Source organism: Peromyscus eremicus, chromosome 16_21 (genome assembly GCF_949786415.1).
Source record: "Peromyscus eremicus chromosome 16_21, PerEre_H2_v1, whole genome shotgun sequence".
Classification (NCBI taxonomy): Eukaryota; Metazoa; Chordata; class Mammalia; order Rodentia; family Cricetidae; genus Peromyscus; species Peromyscus eremicus.
This window is the reverse complement of record NC_081432.1, coordinates 22,190,297-22,214,930: the sequence shown is the minus strand read 5'-3', so window position 1 is coordinate 22,214,930 and position 24,634 is coordinate 22,190,297. Positions and strand designations below refer to the sequence as shown.

At 40.0% G+C, this 24,634-nt stretch overlaps 1 protein-coding gene across 7 annotated transcripts in view; it reads left to right on the top strand.

Annotated features, from left to right (window-relative positions):
- The window catches only part of Ctnna3 (catenin alpha 3), a 1,349,586-nt gene that overhangs the window by 110,266 nt on the left and 1,214,686 nt on the right, over window positions 1-24,634 (top strand). The gene's annotated exons all lie outside the window — the stretch shown is intronic.

The following is a 24,634-nucleotide window of genomic DNA, read 5'->3' as shown; positions in this document are numbered from 1 at the left end:
ACCATCATCATCACCATCACCTTCATCATTACCATCACCTTCACCTTCATCATCATCATCATCATCATCACCATCATTACTATTACTATTTTTTACCCCTTTTATAAGGCATAGTACCAAAGCTGGGAACTGAGAGTGTGTGGAGTCTGAACAGAAGCAGCAGTTAAGCACTCAGCCCCATCTGAAAAGTGAGGCATTGATGAAGAGGGAAATGGTTGCCAGAAAATGGGAAGCAAAGAGCTGCATGGACTGTGGACCAGATGGCAGAGGCAGAATCCAGAAAGAGCCACTTCCTGCTCCCGTGTCTCTTCGTTAGATAAAGTTCGTCTTTCGGGATTCACCTGGCCTTGACTTTTACTCATTTATCTTTTGGAAAGTTATTGTTTTCTTGCTGCTCTTTTTGATGCCTTTTACAGTCAGTGTAGTAAACTGCATGTGTCATACACACTACAGAAACTTTCTCACAAAATTGCTTTTTATGTTGAAATTTTAAAGCCACATCTTTCTGTTTCCTTTTTTATTTCCATAGTTTTAGACCTAGCAAGGCCATTCCCTCTATATCTATAAGTACATAAATTTCATTAAGTTTCCTATTAAGTCTTTAATTCATCTATGTCATAGAAGTTCTCTTAGTGTATACTATAAATCAAGTGCTCAAATTATTTCTTTTTAAGTATGTTATCAGTTATGACAAAACCATTTATAAAATAATTATTTTTCTTATTCATTCCTCATTAATAGAAACATATTGTAAACTATGAATTAAGTTCCATTTTAGGCTATCTTATTTATCCTGTTTTTTATAATCCAATAATATTATATATTATTATTATTACAGATTTAGAATGTTGATTTTTTTAGAGATTTATTTATTTTTATTTTATGTGTATGAGTGCTTTGCCTAAATGCATATCTGTATATAGTGCCACTGAAGCCAGAGATGATATCAGACCCCTTGGAACTGGAGTTTCAGACCATGGTGAGCTGCAACTGAATGTTGGTACCTGCTTCTGGGTCCTTTGGAAGAACAGCCAGTAGTCTTCACCACTGAATCATCTCTTTAATCCCAAGCATATTTATCATTATTTTTTAAAAAAATATCTTATTTGTTTATGTGTTCAGATGAATTTACAATTCCTTTGTCAGATTTTTGAACCACTGGAATTTTGATTTGAAGTGAACCAGACTCCCCTTGTTTGCTTTGTTTTTATACTCAGGGACACTTATTCATGTGTTCTGTGGTCTCACTAAAGATCATTTCCCCCACCTCCCTGATTATTTTGTTAGTGAGGTCCAATCACACAGACCCATGTTGGTACACAGGCATGGCAAGTCTTTGCTGCCAGTTAGTTTGGAAGGAGAAGTAAAGAAAGCCACTGAGCTATCATGAACTCTCTGTTGAGTGTCTCTGCAGCCCACAGCTTAGCTCTTTATGGCTGTAACTGCACATGGTTGTCCTCCCTTCAATGTTAAGTGGCTTATTCCGACAGTACTTTGTTTGAACTTCCTTTACCTCCTATAATTAATAGTGATTTTCTCACTGAGCTGATACGGATAAGCACTTGGTGTCATATGCAGTAGTAGCACTGGGAGTGTGAGGAGGGGATGAAGCAAGGGGAGTCCCTGCTTTTGGGGAGGGTTTAGCCTGGTTGGGGAAGACAGAGAAATGAACTTCTAAATGGATCAGAACGTACCAGGAGGTGTTAGGAGCATGAATAAAGACAGGTAGGAGTGGGTGAGGGGCCATTGATATGCAGTAGTCAGTCAAGACTTTCCCCTAAGTTGACACTGAATGAAGACCTGCAGGGAAGACAAAAAATGTGCCATGCAGATAGGAGGCTTGAGGAATAATCTAGTGAGAGGGGACAGCAAGGAAATAGAAGAGGCTGTTCATTAAAGGAACAGGACCAAGCAGAAGAGCAGTCAGTTTTGGGGAAATATAACTAACACGATCTTCTCCCACTGCAGAAGTCTTTTTCCACAAAAAATATAAGAACATGAAACCTTTAAAACAATCATTGAAAAATCCTTGAATCAGTATGTAATGCACTTCATTGGGGGATCTGCTGGGAGATGGCCAAGACAACAGAACAGAACAAAATAAAATGAAACAAACCGAAAACCTGATTCACCTGTTTTTATAATCAAGCAGATACAGCATATTGCACACAGACACACAGACACACAGACACACAGAGACAAGCACACAGACATACATGCATACACTTCCAAGAGAACTAGGGCTTAGGGAAGAGAATCCAATAGGACTTTTTTTTTTTTTTTTTTGTTAATCCTAGATTCAACTGGTAATTGGGGATGATCTTTAGTTTAGTTAGCCGGCTTTATTCAGAAGAAAGTCAAGCCTATCTTTATGAGAGGATGCAGTTTTAGAAGATATCCACCTAGGTTGGGCTCCAAATTCCCTCAGCATTGTGAGGCAGAGGTATGACCACCCTTGAAATGTATAGTCAAAGACATGACTCCCTTCTACTTGAGAAAGAACTGTTCACCAAGATGGAATGAAGCCTGTCTAGTTTTTAGGATTCATGTACATTCCTGAGACATTATGAGGGTGTACTTAAAAGTTTTCTACAGTTAATGCTCCGAGGAAAGGTGGTGTATGTGTTCTCTCTTATTTTTCCGTAGGAAGAATAAAAGCTCATATTTTAATTTCTATTTGTCTTTACGTAGGCGATGAGTCAGAAGGAGAAGCAGGCCATTGGCAATGTCAATGGGTCAATTACCAGGAAGTAATGAGGAAAGAAGTCATTTTTATTTTTAGGGATGCTGGGGGTTGAATTCAGGGACTTGTATGTTAGGAAATCACTCTTCCTCTGGCTGTATCCTTAGGCCCCCCCCCCCCTTTTTTTTTAAATACGGAACTCTCACCTATTGCTTGGAGAGCTTTAGAGTCTGATCTAGAGAGCTGAAGAGGAGCCTCAGTCATTGAGAGTGCTACTGGGCTTGGAGGGAGGAGCTGGTAAGTGAGGTGGGCTTAGTTATACAGCACTCTGATTATGATCCAATGTGGGTTTTAGGTGGCATAGTGGGAAGACTGAGATGTGAGGACCGGAGCTTCAGTTAAGGAAACGAAGGTGTAAACGGCAGTGTTTAAAGACCAGGCTTCTTTCTTCCCCTTCGCCTCCTCCTCCATTCTATATCTCAAGGTGCTCAAGGGCAGGGATCGTCTAATCTGCGCTGAGTGAAAAATGAGCCTGCACACTGTGCTTGATTACAGCTGAGGGGACAGAGCCGTGTGTCAACCTGAATACCCCCTTTTCCCTTCTCTTTCAAATATTTATTGAGCATCTGTGGTGGAGCAGACACTGGGAGATAAACTGGATGAGATGATTTTTCTGCCCTCAGGAAGTTTACTGTCTACTTGGGAGAGATGTAGGGGTATCTGGATAACTTCAGTGCAGGGTAATAAATTCTGTGATAGTGGTGTACAAGTAACATGTTTCTCAAGTAACATTTATTTGTGATTCCGTAATTGTTTCTCAACATTCAAAAGTATCTGCTTATCTCCAGGCAAATTTTAGTGAAAATATTATTTTAAGAGCTATTTTTTTTCCTTCCTTTTCTTTTTCCTTTGCTATATCCGAGGGAAATATATTTTTCTGACTCAAGTGTGTATGTGTTGTACGTGTGTAAGTGTTGTACGTGTGTAAGTGTTGCATGTGTGTAGGTGTTGCTTGTGTGTATATTGTATGTGTTGCATGTGTGTGTTGCTTGTGTGTATATTGTATGTATGTGTTGCATGTGTGTGTTGCTTGTGTGCATATTGTATTGTGTGACTGTTTTATGTATGTGTGTTGCATGTGAAAGTGTGTGCTGTGTGTGTGTATGTTGCATGCATGTAAGTGTGTGTGCATATGTTGCATTTACAGGAGTGCGCAGGTATGTGAGGGCTCATGCATCCATATGGAGGTCGCGGCTGGACATTGGGTGTCTTCTTCAATTGCTCTACCCCTTATTGTCTTGAGACAGGGTCTATCCATGGATTGGAAACTTACCACTTCAGCTAAGCTGGCTAGTCAACAGGCTCTTGGAATCTGCCTGCCTCTAGTCCCCAGTGCTTGGCTTATCGGCATGGCATTTGTATGGGTGCTGAGGATTGGAACTCATGTCTGTAGATGCTTGTAGAACAGCTACTCTTACCCATTGAGCCATCTCTCCAGCCCAGCTGATGGTAATGCTTAGCTATCGATATGAAGGAATAATTATACTTGAGGCCTGCATACATCTGCTGTTGGCAAATACGTAGGAAGAGTCCTTTGATTGCGGCTCCTATCCAGGAAGATTCTAGCACTGAATAAAACATTCAAAATCTCTCCCCTTCATGCAATGTGCACCTTGGTGATGCTTTATCAGCTTTGTCCGTGTTGACAAAGAGGGAGTCTTTCCTCTAAGAGAGGTGGGGAGGTTTCCCATCAGGTCCAAATAGAGCACTTCCTAAGTAAGAGCAACCAACACCTTTGCTGTGAGCTGGTCACGATTTCCTCTCCTCCTCCTCTTAATTGACTTATTGGGTCACAAGCTGTTACTTGCCACCCTTTCAATGTGATCCCAAAGAAGAAAATGTGAAGGAGAATGGATGTTGTGCAGAGCTGTGTGAACGTGTGCTTCACCTCAGAGCCTGTGCCGGAGAGGAGCAGTAATTACATCTGAAATTACGATAGAAATTGGGTTTAAAACTTAATAGAAAAGAAGCCCTCATGCTTGAGTGCTAATTACAAAGAAAAAAAAATTCTTAAATAAGCCTGATTGAGCAGTTTCTTTATTCAGATGGACTTATACACATATACAAACATATGGCATTCGCTAAGATTTTATGGTGAATAAATCCCATTGAGTAATCAATAGGCAGTGTTTTCAATATTTCAAGCAGATTTAATTTAGACAGAGGCAAAAATGTATAGTTTGTGAAAAGTCTCAGTGTTCTTGAAGAAAATTAACTCTATTATTTATTAAACGGCCACGAGGTAAGTATCATGTATGACACTCTAATTGTGTGCTAGAAACTGTGCTAAGTGTTTGTGGCCCTGATATTCTTCAACACTAGTGAGCATTAGATACTATTATTGCCAACTTTCAAATGAAGAAATTGAGATGGAGAGTTGATGTGACATTACTCAGCTCTGAGGTGTCCATTGTAGGCCTGGCTCATCCTCAAGCCTTGGCTCTTCTTATTCTTTCAGACGTGAGGAATATATTAAAACGAGTCAAATACCTGTCTTGGAGGAGTTTCAGATTAATAGGGGAGACAAGAAAGACTAATCTATGATCCAATAGGAAAATGTCACTGAAATGTCAAAATTATAAAAGCATGTTGAGGAGATTGTTCTCAGGCTGGGTGAAGCTCAGAGGCAAAAAGGGATGTGTTGGTGAGAGAGGTGGGAGAAACCCCAGAAATTCTGACTGCCTAGTTTCTAACAGGTGCAGAAATCCGAACATTGTGAAAAAAAATCTTTTTATTTTATGTGTATGTTTGCCCTCATCTATTTCCATAAACTACACACACACAGTGCCCTGAGAGTGCCAGAGAGGGTGTCGGGTCCCCTGGAACTGGAGTTACAGAAGGTTGTGAGCTGCCACGTGGGTGCTGGGAACAGAACTGGGGGCCCCTGCAAGAGGACCAAGTGCTCTTAACTGCAGATCTGTCTCTCTAGCCCCATCTTTCCAGTCCGTGAGTGTTTTTGAAACTCTTCAGAGAGGTGGCATGGCGAGTGGTGATATGAGCCTGAGCATTCATTCCCAGCTGTGATGTTAGAGAGCCCATGATGGAGACAAAACCAGGAACTTGGAGCTGTTTGTTTACTTACCCTTCTGTTCACTCAGTACATGTTCATTAGATATACTCTAATATATTACATATTACTTCAACCCCTTAATTCAATACACATACACTGAAGTACAAGCATTTACTGTGTTCAGTATGGATAGTGCTAAGAAATGTAGTTTGATCCCTCTCTCAACATCGTTAATAGAAAAGCCAGGAAACAGACAAACTACGCAGTGGTAATTCCAACAGCAGCAGGGCGGCTACAACAATAACGGCAGAATTTTGTTCCCTCTCTGGCCAGGCTCCTTTACATCCAACAATTTGCATACTTCATCTCATTTCATCTCGATAGTGTCTCTCCAGGGCAGGTTCATATCACACCCGGGGGCTGACATTTAAAGAGGACAGGTGACCTCCTCATGGTCCCAGAAGTGGACCTGGGCAGGGTATAGTGGAAGCACAGAAGACCTCTTATTTATTGGTGTTCTTCCTAGGCTCCAAAGACTGAGAGCTGACAGACGTTGTTCTGGGAGGAAGTGGAAGTGGGGGTGGGTAAGACAACAGAGGAGGTAGGACTGGAGCTGCACCGCCCTGGAAGTGGGAATGCACCCGTTTGTGGACCTGTATACCAGGAGTCCAGGGCAGCTGGTCTGACTTGAACTGGCAGAGCATGTCTTAGTTACTTTGCTTTTGCCATGATAGGCACTGTGACCATGGCAACTTACAAAAGAAAGCATTTAAAATGGGTCTCATGTTTCCAGAGACTTAGAGCCCATAACCATCATGGTGGGGAACATGGTGGAAGGCAGGCAGGCAGGCAGGCATGATACTGGCCAATAGCTGAGAGCCCACATCTTGCAAACACCTATTTAATATTTTCTTAGTTTATATGTCCGTAATTTTATTACGAAGATGCACTTGGTAAATGGCTTTTCTATGTATTTCAACTTATAAATGTGCAATTATTTTTTCTTTTTCTAAATAGTTTATTTACTTATTTATTTATATTTACACTCATTTGCCGAGGGGGCACATGTCACAGAGAACTCGTGGAGGTCAGAGGACAACTTGTGAGAGTCAGTTTTCTCTTTGCCCTGTGTGCGTTCTGGAGAATTCGACTCAGGAGGTCAGGCATGGCAGCAAGAGCCGTTTCCTGCTGAATCATCTTGCCAGCCCTATTACTTTTCTTTTAAACAATATGAAAGTTTTCTCTTCCTTGTATATTAGTAGAAGAATGTTTGCCAAATCACACAGAATTATAAAGGCAGACTTACATCATGTGGTCACAGCACTTACCTTATATTTACCTGGAATTCAGTCGGTCATTTTCAGTTATTCATATGCTTTGATTATTATTTAAGGAATATTTGATATCTTTGACCCCATAAGCCTGGTTTTAAAATATTATGCTTTTGATTTCAGATTCTTATTTGGATGTAATAACACTTGGAAAGTAGCGGCTATGGCTCCCTCTCTGCCCTTGTCTTCCAAAGAGTAGACTAAATGCTAGAGGAGACCTGGGTTGGGGGAGGTTTGGTAGGGAGATGAAGAGATCTCCATGGATGAAGGGAATGCCATCGATGTCTGAACCTAGTCCTCCCTTCCACTAGACTAACAAGCTAGGGCTAACTAATGTTGTTTTCTGTTTGGGGGGATATTTTCTATAAGTCCGGTCATTCTCAAAGAACAGAGTCATTTCCACCCACACTCTAGAAAAGAGCTGTAAACAAGGGAGGAGCTGGGGATAGATGGAGTCAAATCCTTTCCCCGTCCCCCACCGCCCACGTCTGTCCTTAGCGTGGTGTTCTGTCATTTCAGGAAAGAGAACTTACTTTTAGTAGTACCTGTTTGGATATTAAGGGCCAGGACAATCTGAGACTTTCACTGAGGCTCTCCCAGGAGAAGGAACTCAGTTCCCTGTCTAAAACCTGGAATATGCTCGCCAAGGCCAGTAATGATCTGGGGCCAGAGCTAGGGTTGGGGAGCTGCAGTTTTCTGGATCCTGAGAACTTGGCTTTTTTTCCCCCTGAAGGGCTGTGGTTATTGGCTCCAAGGCCGTTGAGCACTAGGTCTGTAAGGCACTTGAGATATCCTGTGCTCCAACATTGCTTGATTAGTTTCCTGCTGACTTTCTCCTAATGTATGACTCCCCCCCTCCCCCTGCCACGCCCCTGCCCTCGGGATACTGTTCCATTTTTCCTTTCAGGAAAACCACATATAAGATACTGTCTGTAACTCCTTAATTTGTCTAGCATAAGACAGGTCATGCAAGACCTCCTGAGCCCAACTTTCCTGTCTTCTTTATCTTCTGATCTCCTGGTTCTTCCTCTTAGGAACCTGTAACTGAAGAACAACTTGATAAATATTGTTAAAAATAACATTGCACATACGTAATAAAAGATGAACTAATGTAAAATCAGGGATGGAAAAGAGTCTCTCGAAGGTAGTGAACTTTCTCAGTAATAAGAGTTTTAAATGTGGGTTAAGAGGAGAAGCTGAAATCTTGTGATTTTTTTTTTTAATGTGGCAAAGATGCCGTCTGATGGTATGCAATATGGGCTACATAATCAATAGCCTTGCTCTTTTCAACATGCTCTGACTTGTGTCTCCATCTCAAGGAAGGCTTCCCAGGGGTAGAAACCGACTTACAGCTTTGACTCAGAGAATGTTTTCTACTAGGGTAATCGTGTAGAGGGGATCTTTCCACTTGAACATTGTAGCTCTAGATGTCTATCTCATTTACATCCCCCTGCTTTATTCTATCTGTTGGAGCTGGGAACTGAACATAGCTCCTCACATATGCTAGACAGGGGTGCTACCACTGAGCTATAGTCCCAGCCCTTACTTAGTTTTGTTTTTATGGAAACAAAAACCAGTGCAACATTTGGGCCATCTTCCAAAAGATGCCGAGTGCCAATAAAAGTTGGGAGACTAGAACTCTGCTGTGACTGGTAGCGAAACACGGCAATTTTCGTAAACCCTACGAGGTGCAGCTACCTGATCGCTGTCTCCCCACATGAGATGAGTGAAAATTTGTCTGGCACTAAGTTAAATAGGAGGTGAAGACTCCATTTTAAAATTAAATTGGTTGTCTGGTGCTGATGGAGGATCTAGAACAAGAATAGGAATTCTGGGATTGGAGAAATGTCTCAGTGGTTAGAAGCTGGACAGGTTTAACGGCTTGCCTGTAATCCAAGGGCTTTGGAGGTGGAGACAGGATCCTTACAGCAAGCAAGCTAGCTAGACTAGCTGCATCCATGAGCTCTGGGTGCAAACGAAAGACTCTGCCACAAGATATAAGGTAGAGAGTGATTGAAGAAGATACAACTGGACAAGCACACACGAGCATAGTCATCTGTATACCCATGTACCCACACACATGTGAACATACATACTCATGTATGGATACCATATACACATGAAAAACAAGGAAAAAGAATCAGATGGCTAAAGCGAAGAGTTTATTTCTGGCCCCTATTCTATTTCAGTGGTCTGCATGTCTGTTTTGGTGCCAGGACCATGATGGTTTTGTGTTTCTTTAACTATACTTTTATAATACAATTTGAAGCTAGGCTGTGATGTCTCCAGCATTGTTCACTTTGCTTTGGTTATTTGGGGATCTTTTGTACTTCCACATGAAGTTTTGAACTGCCTTTTCTGTCCCTATGAAAATGTAGCTGGGCGGTGGTGGCGCACGCCTTTAATCTCAGCACTCAGGAGGCAGAGGCAGGTGGATCTCTGTGAGTTCGAGGCCAGCCTGGACTACAGAGTGAGATCCAGGAAAGGCGCAAAACTACACAGAGAAACCCTGTCTGGAAAAACCAAAAAAAAAAAAAATGTAATTAGATTTGTAATGGGGATCATATTGAATCTGTGGATTACTTTTGATAACCAGACCATTTACATTGTATTTTATGGTTGCACATACATGGGAGTCTTTCTATCTTTTGGAGTCTTCCTCCATTTCTTCGGTGTTTTAGGGCCTTTCTGTGGAGGAGGGTACTGGGTATTGAACCTAGGGTCTTGCACATGCTAGGTAAGCAACTTACATTTGAGATACATCCTTAGCCTTCTTGTAGAGGTCTTTTACTTTCTATGTTGGATCTACGTCTGGGTGTGTTTTAGGCCATTGTGAATGGAATTGTTTACAGATTTCATTCTCAGCACTTTTATTTATTGATACTGCTATTTGGCTTTATAAACTGCTACTTTGCTGATAGAGTTGATCATACATGGGAGTTTTCTGGTAGAGCCTTTAGGGTCTTAAGTGTAGTGTCATAGGATCTGCAAACAGGGTGATTTTATGTTTCCTACGCTATTTGTTTATGTCTCTTGGCTTATGTCTATGACTTAGTTCTTATTTAGGTACTGTATTGAATCAGATTGGAAAGATCGATACCCTTGTCTCCATTATTGACGTTAGAGGAAATGTTTTCAGTTTTTTTTTTTTCCATTCAGTGTAATGCTGACTGTATCCAGGCTTATTGTAGATCACTCTTATTTTGTCGTGCTATCATCCTTAATCTATTAGTTTTTTTCAGGGCTTTTATCAAGAAGGGATATTAAAGTTTATGTCAAAGTCTTTTTTCTGCATCTGTTCAGATAATCATTTGATCTTTTTTGCCCTTGCTTCTATTGATATGCTATGTTTATTGGTTTATGTATTCGAATCATTCTTGTCTCCCTGGAACAAAACCAATTTGATTATGGTGTATGATCTTTATAAAGTATTATTTAATTCAGTTTGCAAATATTTCTCTGAGGATTTTTACATGTAAGTTTATCAAAGCAACTGATCTATAGTTCCTATTTTAATAGTGTCTTTATTTTGGTATAAGGGAAATGGTGGCTTGAAAGAGTGAGTTTGGGATCATTCCTTGCATCTCTAGCTTGTGAACAGCACAAGGAACAGCGGGGTTAGCTTTTCCTTAGAGGTCTGGTAGAACCCGGCCACTGCCTGCTCCTGCGCTTTTCCTTGTTGAGAGTCCTTTTTTTATTACTGAACCCATCTCAGTTCAGGTTACTGATCTTTTTATTTATATTCTTTAGGTCTTCTTGGTTCAGTTTTAGTATCTCATATGTGATTAGATATTAGTCAATTTCTTCCAGATTTTCCATTTTTTACAAAATATTTGCTACTGATACCCTGGCTTTCATCTCTAATTTCATTAATTCGGGTCTTTTCCTCTTCCTCTCTTGCCTGCTCACTTAATCTAGCTAAGATTTTGTCAATCTTCTTTAGCTAAAAAAAACCCCAACTCATTCTATTTCATAGACATTTCGTGTTTTTCTTTTTCATTTCAATATCATTAATTCCTACCCTAGGAGTTGTTTCTTTCCATCTTCTAATTTTGAAATTGACTTTTTCTTATTTTCCTGAGACCTTGAATTTATATTAGTTTTTTTGTGATGTTTCTTGTGTTTTTAGCGAATGCCTTTATATCTTTAATTTCCTCGCCTCTGCTGCGTTGCAAAGACCCTGGAAAGTTGTGTCTTCACTTTTGATTGTAGAAATTTAAAATTTAAAAATATCCCTTGGGTTTCATTCAAACATATACTGTTTCATCCTGGTGTCTGTACAGTTTCTGTTTCTATTGATTTGTGGTTTTATACCCCTATGATATGATAAGACTCATGAAATATTTTTTTTTGTGGTTGTTAAGACTTGATTTATGGACATAAATGTGATTTGTCTTAGAGAAAGTTCCACAGGCTGCAGAGAGGAATGCATATTTACAACTGATTCATGGAATCGTCTATAGTTGTTTATTAACTGCCTATGATCCATGGAGTGCCTTAACTCTGAAATTTGTTGATGGTTTTTAACAGAAGGAAGGGTTTACTTAGGGTCCATAACAGCAGAACACAGGCATGGTGGTGGCTGGAGCAGGAATCTGAGAGCTGAGAGCTCACATTTCGAACAGGAAGCCGAGAGAGCACACCGGAAGTGGTATGTGGCTTTTAAAACCTCAAAGCCATCCTCCAGCAAGGCCACATCTCCTAAGCATCCCTTAACAGCACCACCAACTAGGTACCAAGTATTTAACCTGAGAATATGGGACATCTCATTTGAACCGCCACATTCCACACCCAGGCTCTCCTTGTCTCATGGTCACATCATAATGCAATGTGCATTTAGTCTACCATTGAAGGTCCCCAGAGTCTCTCAGTCTCAAGACTTTAAATTTGAAGTCCAAAGTCTCTTCTGAGACTCAAGATAACTTCTTAACTGTAACCCTCTGTAGACAGTCACTACCTGCTAAGGGAAACAGTGGATCAGAAGAGACAGTAAGCTGGGGACGTGGCTCAGCAACAAGAACTACTCACTAGCATGCCCAGGCCTTGGGTTTCATCCCCACTGTCATGTAAACTGGACACAAGGCTTTGGGTTTGCAATCCCAGGACTTGGGGAGCAGAAGCAGGAGGATCAGGAGCTCAAGGTTTTCCTCACATCCTCAGCTACAGTTTCAAGTTGAAGAACAGCCTGGACTAATGAGACCTTGTCTGAAAAAAAATGATACAATGATTATAAATAAATAAATAAATAAATAAACATATATATTTATACACACACACACACACACACACACACACACACACACACACACTAAATTTCATAAAACAGGTACCAGTGGTCATAAAGGGGCACGTAGACCCAGACAGAATAACAGTGGGTGCCTTGAATGGAAGGCACCCAACCCTCATCAATGGAAGATTTAATAGACCAAAAAGATCAGCCAATACTCCACACAGCCAAGCTTGCAACTTATGAAAGCAAAGGACTGAAGTAATTTTCTGTTTCTAGAAAGGAACGACAAACAAAAGCTACAAATGTGATCCAAGGGGCCCAGGCTCCATCCCAAAATGGAAGCCAAACTTTGTTTGGTAGACAAAGAAACAGTTAGATCCTATTTTTCTCTCTTTCTCTCTTTCTCTCTTTCTCTTTCTTTCTTTCTTTCTTTCTTTCTTTCTTTCTTTCTTTCTTTCTTTCTTTCTTTTTTTAAATCCACTCAGCTAGTCTGCAGGTTTTCATAAGAAAGCTAAGACCATTTACATCAGGGTGATTATGGAAAGATATACCTACACTAATTTACTCCTTCTGCGGCTTGCTGGTTTATTGAGTCACTAATAGCCTTTTCTTTTTGAAGTCTTGTGTTGTGTGCCTTTCTTCTTCAACGTGTAGGATTCCTGTGCTATTGGGTAGAGCGAGGGAACCTGGTTCTGTGTCTGCTGATCTGGACACTTTGGGATGACTGCCCAGCAGTAAACTACCACAGAAGAGTGAAGAAGACCAGGAAATTGAGATAAATGCTGGACAAGGGCTTTGACTTCTCAGGCCCAAGGAGCAGCAAGCCACATGTAGCAACGAGATGGTGTGGGAGGCTCACCGAGCAAGCATAGGCCTCTGGCTGAGTGCTATCAGTCTAACCCCACAGGCAATGAACCTGTGGATGAATGACTCTTTCAGAGGGCAAGGCCAACAACTCCCACAGCCTCTCAGCTTGAGCCCCCCCTCCCCCCTGCTTAAACCTCTCAGCTGGTCTGCATCTAACTCGTCCTCCACTAGCTGGCTCCCACCAGGCACTGAGACAGACATTCTCAGGCTCCTTGACCTGCCATCGTTCTTGTTTTTAGGTTTGCTCAGTCTCAAACCATAGGCCTTCTTCCAGCACGGACTGCAGGGGTGGCCCTCTAGGACGTGGCCCGCAGTGTGATGGGCTTGTCCTCCGGTGCTGGCCCGCCCCACAGAAGTCGTTTCACACCAGTTCTCTGCGCTGCCTTTTAGCCGTGGGAACTGTGGGTTTCTCCTGTGCTGACCGGTCTGTTGTACTAGGATTGTCTGGCTCCCCAGGTGGGGCTTCAGTTCTCATCTTCCCACTTTGGGACTGTGGACTGTTTTCTGTTCTTTCCCAATGTTTTTAGCGTTGTGTCACTTCTTTCTTGAGTTTTCAACGCTCGCCCTTTCTTTTCCCTCCTTTGTTACCCTGACCCTGCTTCACGGAATCACGTGGCCAATGCGTCTAACCCACCACCCATCCCAGAGCTCTTTTGCTTGCCTTTTGGTCTCTCTTGGATTTCTTTTTAATACTCGAATCACAGAAGCAGAACTCGGTGAGGCTCCTCATTTGTTCTCGCTTACTCATTACCCGCACAGTGGCAGTTTCCGGATGTGTTGATTAAATTACAAAGGAATTTATTATCGGTTTAAAAAACAAAACAACCATGTAGTCTCCAGCTTCTAAAATCGACTTTCCACTTTGTAAAGGAAGTTTCTTTCTTTGAAAGAAGATTTCTCACTCCCTTAAGTTTCAGCCACTAAGCCAGAAGAATTGTGGAAGTAGAGGATTGTCTTTTCCTTTCAGCCCTGCTCGCCATTAAGCTAGCTGCTTATGGCTTCCTCTTCAGTGAACTTGGAAATACCGCCTGCTATTGTTTCTATTCCAGATAGCTTAAAACTACAAGATTCTGTTACTTACCATAGATCTATTTTTCTGAGTCTGCTGCTTTTCACATGCCTGCTCTCTTGAGAAACAAGCTTTAGACGATGCTGATAATTTAAGAGAACAAACAAGCACTTAAACAAATTTCCCGATGGGTCAGACTACTCTCCGTTATCACGGCCCCAACACGGTCTCTGTAGGATAAGGGAGGATGCTGTAAGGGGTTCAGATAACTCAAGAGTCGCTGGAATTGTCTTTGCCACAATGAGAGTTTCGGTGGTCAGCCTCGGCAGCTCAATGAAATAACAGAGGCTTGGCAGACTCCACTGACGTTGGAAAACAATAAAACCAATATATCCTACAGATGAAACATTACATTAAGTTCCCATCACGTCAGCTTCGGTGACTGTCCATGTGTCAGCTAAGAATCCCCAGGCATTTCTTTAAAACAATATCTGATATCTCTGCTTTCTAGACCAACGCTCATTTTCCTTTTCCTACTGTTTTTATAACCAAACGTAACCAGAGGCTTTTTAAAAATTTGTTTTATTTATTTATTTTTTGATTTCCCCGCGTGCTCAGTGTATTACTCATAGATCTCTTTGGCTTTTCCAAGTAATTTCCAAGTGATTTTTGTTTTGGAAAATGTCTTTGTGGCACTTCAGTATTAATAAATAGGTTGATTATTTATTGTTAATCTGTGAATAACTGATCAAGGAGATTGAAGTGCTACCGCGGGAGGGCTTTTCAGTCTTGTCTACATACAGCTCAGTTGATGTACTCTTTCACATCTGTGGGAATTCCATGGTTGAGCCTACCACACTAAGCCAGTCTTTTAGGCCACACCAGCGTTTGCAGGTACATCATCTCCTTTCCTCTTTCTATTCATCTTGTATCTTGCAGTCATCATCATCATCATCATCGTCATCATCATTATTATTGTCATTATCAAAATATTTTCCTTTTTCATTCTGTGCTTTGAGAAATACTAGATCCACATTACTAACAAGACAAAATCATTAGGATCTCTTATTGTTGGAGATGAATATTAATAAGTTTTCTGCTGCTTCTACCCATCCCTTCTGTGTTCTAGGCACATGGGACTTCTTGCTGGTCTTCAAGCAATGTCCCATGTACTGGCACACTCATGTTTTTCTTTCTTGGGTTTGGCATGAGGCACCTCCTTAAATGAACAGGGTATCATAGTTCTTAACAAATGAACATCTCTGAACTTAACAGCCCTTTTTAGAAACAGGGGTTCTCTGGGACATAGGATGGTACATGTGCCCATAATTTCCTGCCTTCAATTTATATATATACATATATATATATATACATACATATATATCTATATCTATATCTATATATCTATATATCTATATATCTATATATCTATATATCTATATATCTATATATCTATATATATATATATATATTGCTATTCTTTCTTCAAAGAAGAGGCAAGAACTTGCCCTGTGAGTTAGTACATGATAAGTGAGGAAAGGGAGGTTGTGACTTGGCATCAAGGACCAGTCATTTCTGTTTTCCCAAAGGTGAGAAAAAAGTCTTCCCTGCTCTGTCTCCCTTCTCCATCAGAACAGTGATCCTCGGCCACAGATGCTCAACTGTGAGTGGCAGATGTCCCTTGTCACCTTTCTCTTGATACAGCGAGTGGCGCACAGTGAGAATTCTTACACTGAGGACAGAGATACTGCAGAGGTGGATGTCTTTCCTGCCATATCTCACAACTAGAAGAAGCGTGTTATGGAGCTTCTTAGCAGCCATGCCCTGCTTCAGCCGTAACTCTTCTCTCATTGAGAAGACTCTCAGGAACTGGGTGTGGTAGCCCAGGCCTGTGATCTCAGCACTTGGGATGCGGAAACAGGTCTTAGACTGAGGCACTTGATCCATTTGTAGTTGGTTTTTGTGTAGAGTGAGAAAGACCAAGTTTCATCTTCTGCGTGTCCATATCCAGTTTAAAAAAAAAAAAAAAAACCAAACACAGTTGAAGATAGTGCCTTTTTTTCCCCTAGTGAGTATTCTTGTCATCCTTGTGAAAAATCAGGTGGTCATAGTTGCATGGACTTATATCCAGGTCTATTACTCTACTCTGTTGATCTATGTGTCTATTTTGTGTTCTGTAGTAGAATTTGAAGTTAGGACTGTGATATCTCCCAGCCTATTCCTTATGCTCAGTATTGCTTTGGTTGTTCACGGTCATTTGTTGTTTCATATGAATTTTAAGATTGGTTTTATACATTATATTTCTGGGAAGGACGGCACTAGAATTTTGGTTGGTACTGGACTGAGTCTGTAGGTTGCTTTTGTTAGGTTTACCATTTTTACAATATTAGTCTGCCTAATTCACAAGCATGGAAGGTCTTTTCATCTTTTAGTGTTTTTATTTGCTCTCTTCACTGTTTTCAAGTTCAATGTATACTTTTTAAAAGAAGTTGTTGGGACTAAATAAACTTGGATTCAATAAAATGTTTCTTAATTATTTTAAAAAGAATCGAGCAAGTTGATAGACTTAATTTAATTCATTTAACAAACATTTATTGAGCACAGACTTTGGACCAGGCTTGTATGGGTAACAAAAATTAGCAATACAATCAAACACAATTACTTTCACAGAACTTCAGACTTAGTTGATGAGAGGTATTATAGAAACACTTGCTTCTGGAATTGTGTAAAGTACTAGGAAGGGTATTAGGAAGCATAAAAATGATTATCTTTTTCTGTCTTAGAAATGATGGTTAGAGACTGGTTGCCTCAAAGTATAGAAAAAATACTTTTTTCTGTGAAAAAAAGAGACCAAATTCTTATATGGTCCCTCAAAATCTTAGCAAATTCTGTATAATCCGATCCCTTCAGTTATCTTTAAAGTACTGACAAAGGAGGTATTATGGAACTATTTGTGTAAGAGCAAGGAACTAATTTATTTATTCTTTTTCATCTCTCTCTTTCTCTCTCTCTCTCTTTTTCTGTGTGTGTGTGTGAGATGTGCATATGCATGTTCATGTGTGTGTGAGGCACATGCATGCTGTGTGTATGTGTGGAGGTCAGAGGACAACGTCCTGTGGTGATCCTGGCCTTTCCTACTGTTGAGAGAGTGTCCCATATTGTTTGCCACTTCATATGCCAGGCTAGCTGGCCTGTGTGCCTCTGCCACAGGATCACTGGGCTGACAGATTCCCACTGTGGTGCTTGGTATTATATAGTTTTAGGAACTCAAACTCAGGTCCTCACTCATGCTTGCCTGGAAAGCACTCTTGCCCACTGTCCCATTCCACACCCCTAACTTATGTTTTCCCTTTTATAATATAGAAAATAGATTTTTTTCTTTCATATAATATATTGTGATTATGGCTTTCCCTCCCTCTGCTCCTCCCAGTTGCTCTCCACTTCTTTTCCCATGAAGATCCACCCCCTTTCTGTATCTCATTAGAAAACAAACAGGCTTCTAAGGGATGATGATGTGATATAATATAATAAATATAATATAATCTGATATAATAAAACAAAAACTCACACATTGGATTAGGACAAAACAAACAAACAAATAAACAGAAGGAAAAAAGCCCAAGAAAAGGCCCAAGAAATAGATGTAGATGCAGAGACTCACTTGTTCACACACTCAGGAATCCCATAAAACACTAAACTGGAAGCTATGATACCTATGCAAAGGACACTCTTTCTGCCTTCTCTTCCATGGGGTTCCCTGGGCCCCAAGAGGGGGGAATGAAGACATTCTATTTAGTGTTGAGTGTTCCAAGGTCTCTCACTCTCTGCATAATGGCTGGCTGTGGGTCTCTGTATTTGTTCTCCTCTGCTGCAGGAGGAAGCTTCTCTGATGATGGCTGAGCACTGATCTATGAGTATAGCAGAATGTCATTAGGAGTCATTTTATTAACACTTCGTTTTTGTAGAACAGTAGTACTCGGTCTTACCCTGGGTCCCAGGGCTGTCTAGTCTCAGGTTCTGGGTCACCCAAACAGTGTTGAATATGAGTTCTATCTCATAGAGTGGGCCTTAAGTCAAATTGGATATTGGTTAGTTACTCCCAGAAGCTTTGTGCCGCCATTGCACTAGCATATTTTGCAGGCAGAACACCATTGTAGATCAAAGAATTTATGACTGGCTTGGCATTTATATTTCTCCTTTGGTAGCATGAACGCTTGTAGGGGTAAAGGCTCTATGTAGGCACAAGCTCAGCCTCTCCATGTTCAATGAGTTGTGTAGGTGTTGTCTTCAGCAATGGAGTGTGATGATATTGTGTTCCCCAAAATATTGTGCACCCTAATAAACTTATCTGGGGTCAGAGAACAGAACAGCCACTAGACAGACATAGAGGCCAGAAAATGGTGGCACTCACGCCTTTAATCCTATCACTTGGGAGGCAGAGATCCACTCAGTTTTGTTGATCCTAGCCATTCTGATGGGTATAAGGTGAAATCCCAAAGTGGTTTTTATTTGCATTTCCCTGATGATTGAAGTTGTTAAACATTTCTTTGTCTCTCAGCCATTTGAGTTTCCTCTTTTGAGAATTATCAGTCTTGATCTGTACCCCATTTCTTAATTAGGTTGTTTGATTTCTTGATATCTAGTTTTTTGAGCTCTTTATATATTTTGGATGTTAGCCCTCTATCAGATATGTAGCTGATAAAAATCTTTTCCCGTTCTGTAGACTGCCAATTTGTGTGAATAGCAGTGTCCTTTGCTGTATAGAAGCTTTTCAGTTCATGAGGTCCTATTTACTAATTGTTGATCTTACTGCCTGTTCTGTTCGAAAGGTCTTTTCCTATGCCAATGAATTCAAGGCTACTCCCTACTTTTTCTTCTTTCAGGTTCAGTGTGTCTGGTTTCATATTGAGGTCTTTGATCCATTTGGAGTTGAGCTTTGCCCTGGGTGATCTATTTGTGTTCTTCTACATGTAGCCATCCAGTTTGATGAGCACCATCTCTGACTTCTTTATAAAAAACCATGTGTCCATAGGTGTGTGGATTGTGTCTGGGTCTTCAATTTGATTCCATTGATCAACCTGTATGTTTTTTCCAATACCATGCTATTTTTATTACTCCAATTCTCTAGTATAACTTGAAATTTGGGGTGGTAATACCTCCAGCAGTTCTTTTATCATTCAGGAGTGTTTTAGCTATCCTGTTTTTTTTTTTTTTTTTTTTTTTTTTTTTTTTTGTGTGTGTGTGTGTGTGTGTGTGTTTCCGTATAAAGCTGAAAATCATCTTTTCAAAATCTGTGAAGAATTGTGTTGGAATTTTGATGAGGATTGTACCGAATCTGTAGATAACTTTTGGTAGGATGGCCATTTTTATTATGTTAATCCTAACAACCCAATGTGCATGGAAGATCATTCCATCTTCTGATATCTTCTTCAATGTCTTAGTTTTTTTTTTTTATCATACAAGTTTTTCAATTGCTTGGCTAGAGTTACCTCAAGATATTTTATATTAGTTGAGGCTATTGTAAAAGGTGTTGTTTCTATGATTTCTTTCTAGGTCTTTTTTCGTTTTCACATAAGTGAGTTACTGATTTTTGTGACTTTAATTTTGTATCCAGCTAATTTGCTGAAAGTGTTTATCAGCTGTCGGAGTTTCCTGGTGGAATTTTCCAGGTCATTTATGCGTACTGTTATAACATCTGCAAATAAACACACTTTGACTTCTTCCTTGCCAACTTGTATCATCTTGATCTTCTTCAGTTCTCTTACTGCTGTATCTAAGACTTGAAGTACTATATTGAAAAAGTATGGAGAGTATTTTGTTCTCTCCATCTACAACTTATTTTGTTTTTTATTAAAATTTAGTCCTCTTATTTGTAGAAGAAACAAAGCCGCCTATACATTTCAAAATGAAGAAAAGGTAGCCATACTTTTCCAGTCTGCAGCATTTTCCCTGTCTTGTGGCTTTTATTTAATCATCAATGCTACTTTGTTGTAATGACAAGAGAATTGAGTTGAAAATCTCCAAAGTTTTTTTTTTTTTTAATCTTTAAAAATCGTTTGTTGAAGAGAACTGGGGACAAATGCTTGCTGATAATGTTAACGGTAATATGAAGTGTCTAAAAGCAGGCACATTGTTGTCTGTTCCTTTGAACATTCTCATCGATCACAAGTCAGAAAAACTGGGTGAAGGTGGAAAAAGGAGTGGGATGTTTATGAAAGCTGACTGCAGACAAAGCCGCTTGACACATACTCATCACTTCAGAGGCCCAATTTTTAAAAGAAAGTATTTATCTTTCCCTAACTGGAAGTTATGTTTCTTCAAGAAGATCTAGAAAGATTAGATATATGTCAAATGGGAAATTATATGTGCATTTCCATCAGTTTGTGCAGTGTCTGTGTACATGTGTCAGTGTGTGTGTGTGTGTGTGTGTGTGTGTGTGTGTGTGTATGTGTGTGTGTGTGCATGTGTCTGTGAAGGTGGGCGGGTGTGTTTGTGGGTGTGCTCACCCACAATTGTGGAGTCCAGCAGAGGACACTCGATGCCCTGTTCTGTCAATCTCTGCCTTATCCCTTGAGACAGGGTACCTTACTGAACATGGAGCTAGGTTGACCATCAGCAAGCCCCTGCAAATCTTCCTGTCTCCAAACTCCATAACACTGGGTTTTAGACACACGCACCCCCACCTGGCCTTCTATATGGGCGCCGTTGATCCAAACTCAAGTCCTCATGATAGTGCGGCAAGCATTCTCACCTACTGAACCCTCTCCCCAGCCAGACTTCCATTTTTGACGATGATAGTAGTGTGTAAGCCAAGACTCTCTCAACCTATTTAGCAAGTATTTGTTGAATGTGTTGTGCCTGGTCCTGTTCTGGACTCTGAATGATAGGAGGATGACCATGAATCTGTGAGGCCAGTGCCCCCTGTCCTCCATCCTCACAATCAAGCTTTGTCTCATGTAATGTCATGTTGTAGAACACCTCCTTTGTAGTGTTTGGAGGACAACAAGAAAACAAAAAGAATATTTTGATCTAAATTCTGAGTTTGGTTTGAAATGAGAAAGTGTTAAGAATATAAGCCCCTTTTGGGGAATGTAACCCAGAACAGTGTTTGCCTTTTGGGAGTCGGCTGTGTTCTTACACATCTTTCTCTATGAGGTGCCTGTGATCTTTCAGTGTCTTCCCACAGCCCCCACCCACCCTAGGATCGCAGTATTCTTGTTTGCTTTATTTTGTTGTTTTTCTTAAGTCTCCCCAAGAAGTCTGATTGGCTTGGTCTGAGTCACATAAAATCCAAGTTGTTCTCATTGGCCAGGTAGGTCATGTGCTCTCACTAAGGAAAGAAAGATTAGGTAGAGATGTGGGCCTTGCCAGAGTCATATGAATTGAGGGAAGGACAGAGTGCCACTGAGGGACCCTGCTGTCTCCTGAAGAAGGGCTACAGTGGTTCTGAGCCTTCCTAACGCTTCAGCCCTTTAACACAGTTCCTCATGGTGTGGTGATTTCCCCGACTATAAAATTATTCTCATTGCTACTTCATAACTATATTTTTGCTACTGTTATGAATCATAATGTGTAAATATTTTTGGAGACAGAAGTTTGCCAAAGGGGTTGCTACCCACAGGTTGAGAACCACTGACTTAGAGGAAGCTGGTAAGAGGTAAAAAGAAAACACAACAGTACCCTGAAACCACATGTCTACTACGAGCAGACAAAAATTAATACATTTGTAGCTTATCTGAAGAAACATCTCCAATATATTAAATGTAACCTAAAACATTTTGCAAAATAAATTTGCCCAAAGAATATGAAATGAGGTATTGGGAAGACGCTAGACATCACATCCATTTAAAGGCTCAAATGCCTTTTCTTTGTTGAATGAGCAGGAATTTTGTGGAGAATCTATTTGTATTTTCCTTTGATAGATACATTTTAGAGCAGCTTTTAATTGAAAATTTCTCAAAATTTGAGGACAATTACCAGGAACTCTTGTTTATCCGCATACACATTACCCGATTCATGAGTCACTTACACTGTACCACATTTACTATCTTTTTCAGAGCTTCTTGAGATTAGTAGGCAACAGCATGCCTCTTTATCTTTAAGTCTTTGATTGTTTGCTTTCTGAGAACAAAGGATATTGTCTTGAATAAAATCCATAATAAGTTATCAAAACCAGGCAATTTAAATGTTGACATATTTCCTATTATCTGATTTTTAAATGCACATTAAAATACACATTCAAATACTGACTTAGTTAAATTTCTATTTCTGTGATAAATACCATGTCCAAAAGCAACTTGGGGAGAAAAAGGTTTATTGCATCTCATAGGTTAGAGTTAATCATGGAGGGAAGTCAGGGCAGGAACTTAAGGCAGGAATCTGGGGGTAGGAGCTGAACAGAGGCCATGGAGGGGTGCTGTTTATTAGCCTGCTTCTCATGGCTTGCTCAGCCCTTCTTTCTTATACAACCTAGTAGCACCTGCTTAAGGGTGGCACACTCACAGAAGACTGGATCCTTCCAAATAAATCAATAATAAAGAAAATGCTCCATAGGCTAGCCCACAAGCCAATCTGGTAGAGGCATTTTCTCCGTGAGATTCCCTCTTCCCAAATGACCTACCTAGCTTATGTCAAATTGAAGGAAAAAATCCATACAGCACAAATACATATTTGAATTTCATCAATTGCTTTAAAATGATGGCCATTTATTTCTCATGGTCAAGGATCCAATTCAGGCTCATACATGGAATAGTGTTTTGTTTCATTTTTAAATCTGGAAGTATTTCCCAGTTTCTTGACATTTAAAAAAAGGTTAATTTATGGTCGTATGTGCATGACAGTACAAAAATGCTATTTTATCCTTCTCAATGTGCATATGATATTGGTTTATTCCAATATTAGTGGCAGTAAACATGCATTTATATTTCTGTGTGTTTGTATGTATTGAGAATCTAGGTTTGTTCTGATGGCACCAAAGCCAGAACATTCATTTATTCAGTGTATACCTACTAGAAGTATATTCATAGGCGGGAGACCTTATTAGTCACCTGGAGGATCCATAAAGAGTAGAACAATCACCTATATCAGAAGAGGCTCATTAACCTAATTGATTTGATGATAGAGAATGTATTTTATTAAAAATTGTAAGCAACCTATGAAGGAAGTCATTGATGTATAAATATATTGCTAAACTTGGAGACATGCTGCTATAAACCCCAAAATACAAAGGCCATGTTGTGTAGAGATGTGTACAGTGTTTCCAGGTGATGGTGGGAGAGGTGCCCTTTGTGGTTCATCTCCTGAGGTTGACATATTGCTGTGCTTGAGACATGGCACTTAGTCATATGATATGTAAGGATTCTGGAACAAATGCAGGTATATTTATAAGACCACAAAGGCCTGAAATACTTCCTCTCAGAAAGAAATAAGTGATTCACGGAATTCCAATTAGAGGAAAAGGCTCCATGACTGAGCTAGTAATGACATGTTTTCTTTTTATCCTGGCATTTTTCATAGTTAAATGGGACATCCTCCGACCTGCAAAGCAGCACACATGTCAATTTTATTCTATTATTGCCTTCACTTTGGTGTTAAGATCATGTCTGTCTCTTCAATACACATATCAGGCTTCAGAGACTTTATTGATGGCAATTAAATCAGATGTTTTAGAACAATTTAACTTCTGTTTCTACTCTTTATACTCCTTCCTCTTTCTATCTTACTGATGAGGTCTAGTCAAGCAATGTTCCAAAACCATAGGCAGAAGATGTTATTTCATCCGTGAGGCAGAGGCATTCTAGGTGTACACTGTATCTGTGGCAAATTCCATTACACCACTGTAAGTGAACCAGGAATGGTTTTCTTAAAAACAACAAAAAACGATTAACTTTGATAAAAGACAATCTTTATTTCAACCCTGTAAAGACTCATTAGCTCCCAAAGAATAAACATATTAACTCCATTAGTGATGAGTGGGGGAGTGCCCATCACCATACTATTCTGCTCTGAAAAAACTCAAAATTATCCTTAAACTCAGAAATAAAAAAGAGAACAGACAGAATAATACAAGCTGATTTATTCAGTACATATTATTTTCAAGGAAATGATCTGAGTGTGTCACATGTATTAGCTTGTTTAGTCTTCCTAGAATCGCCATCGAGTATGAATATTCTTCTGTTTTCAGCTTTGGCACAGAGAAGTTCAATTAATCTCCACAGCAACACAGCAGGAAACAGTGGATCAGAGTCTAAACAATCTGTCTTGTGAGTCTAGGGCTCTAAGAAGTCACCTCTCTTCTGTTACCAAATAGAATAATTTATTGCTGTGGTTTTGGTACTATGTTACAGTGTAGAGTTATCATTTAGGAATATTGGAAGGTCTTATTTGAACTATAATAATAGAATAATCATACCGTGATGTATATTTGTGCAGCAGCTACTTGCTA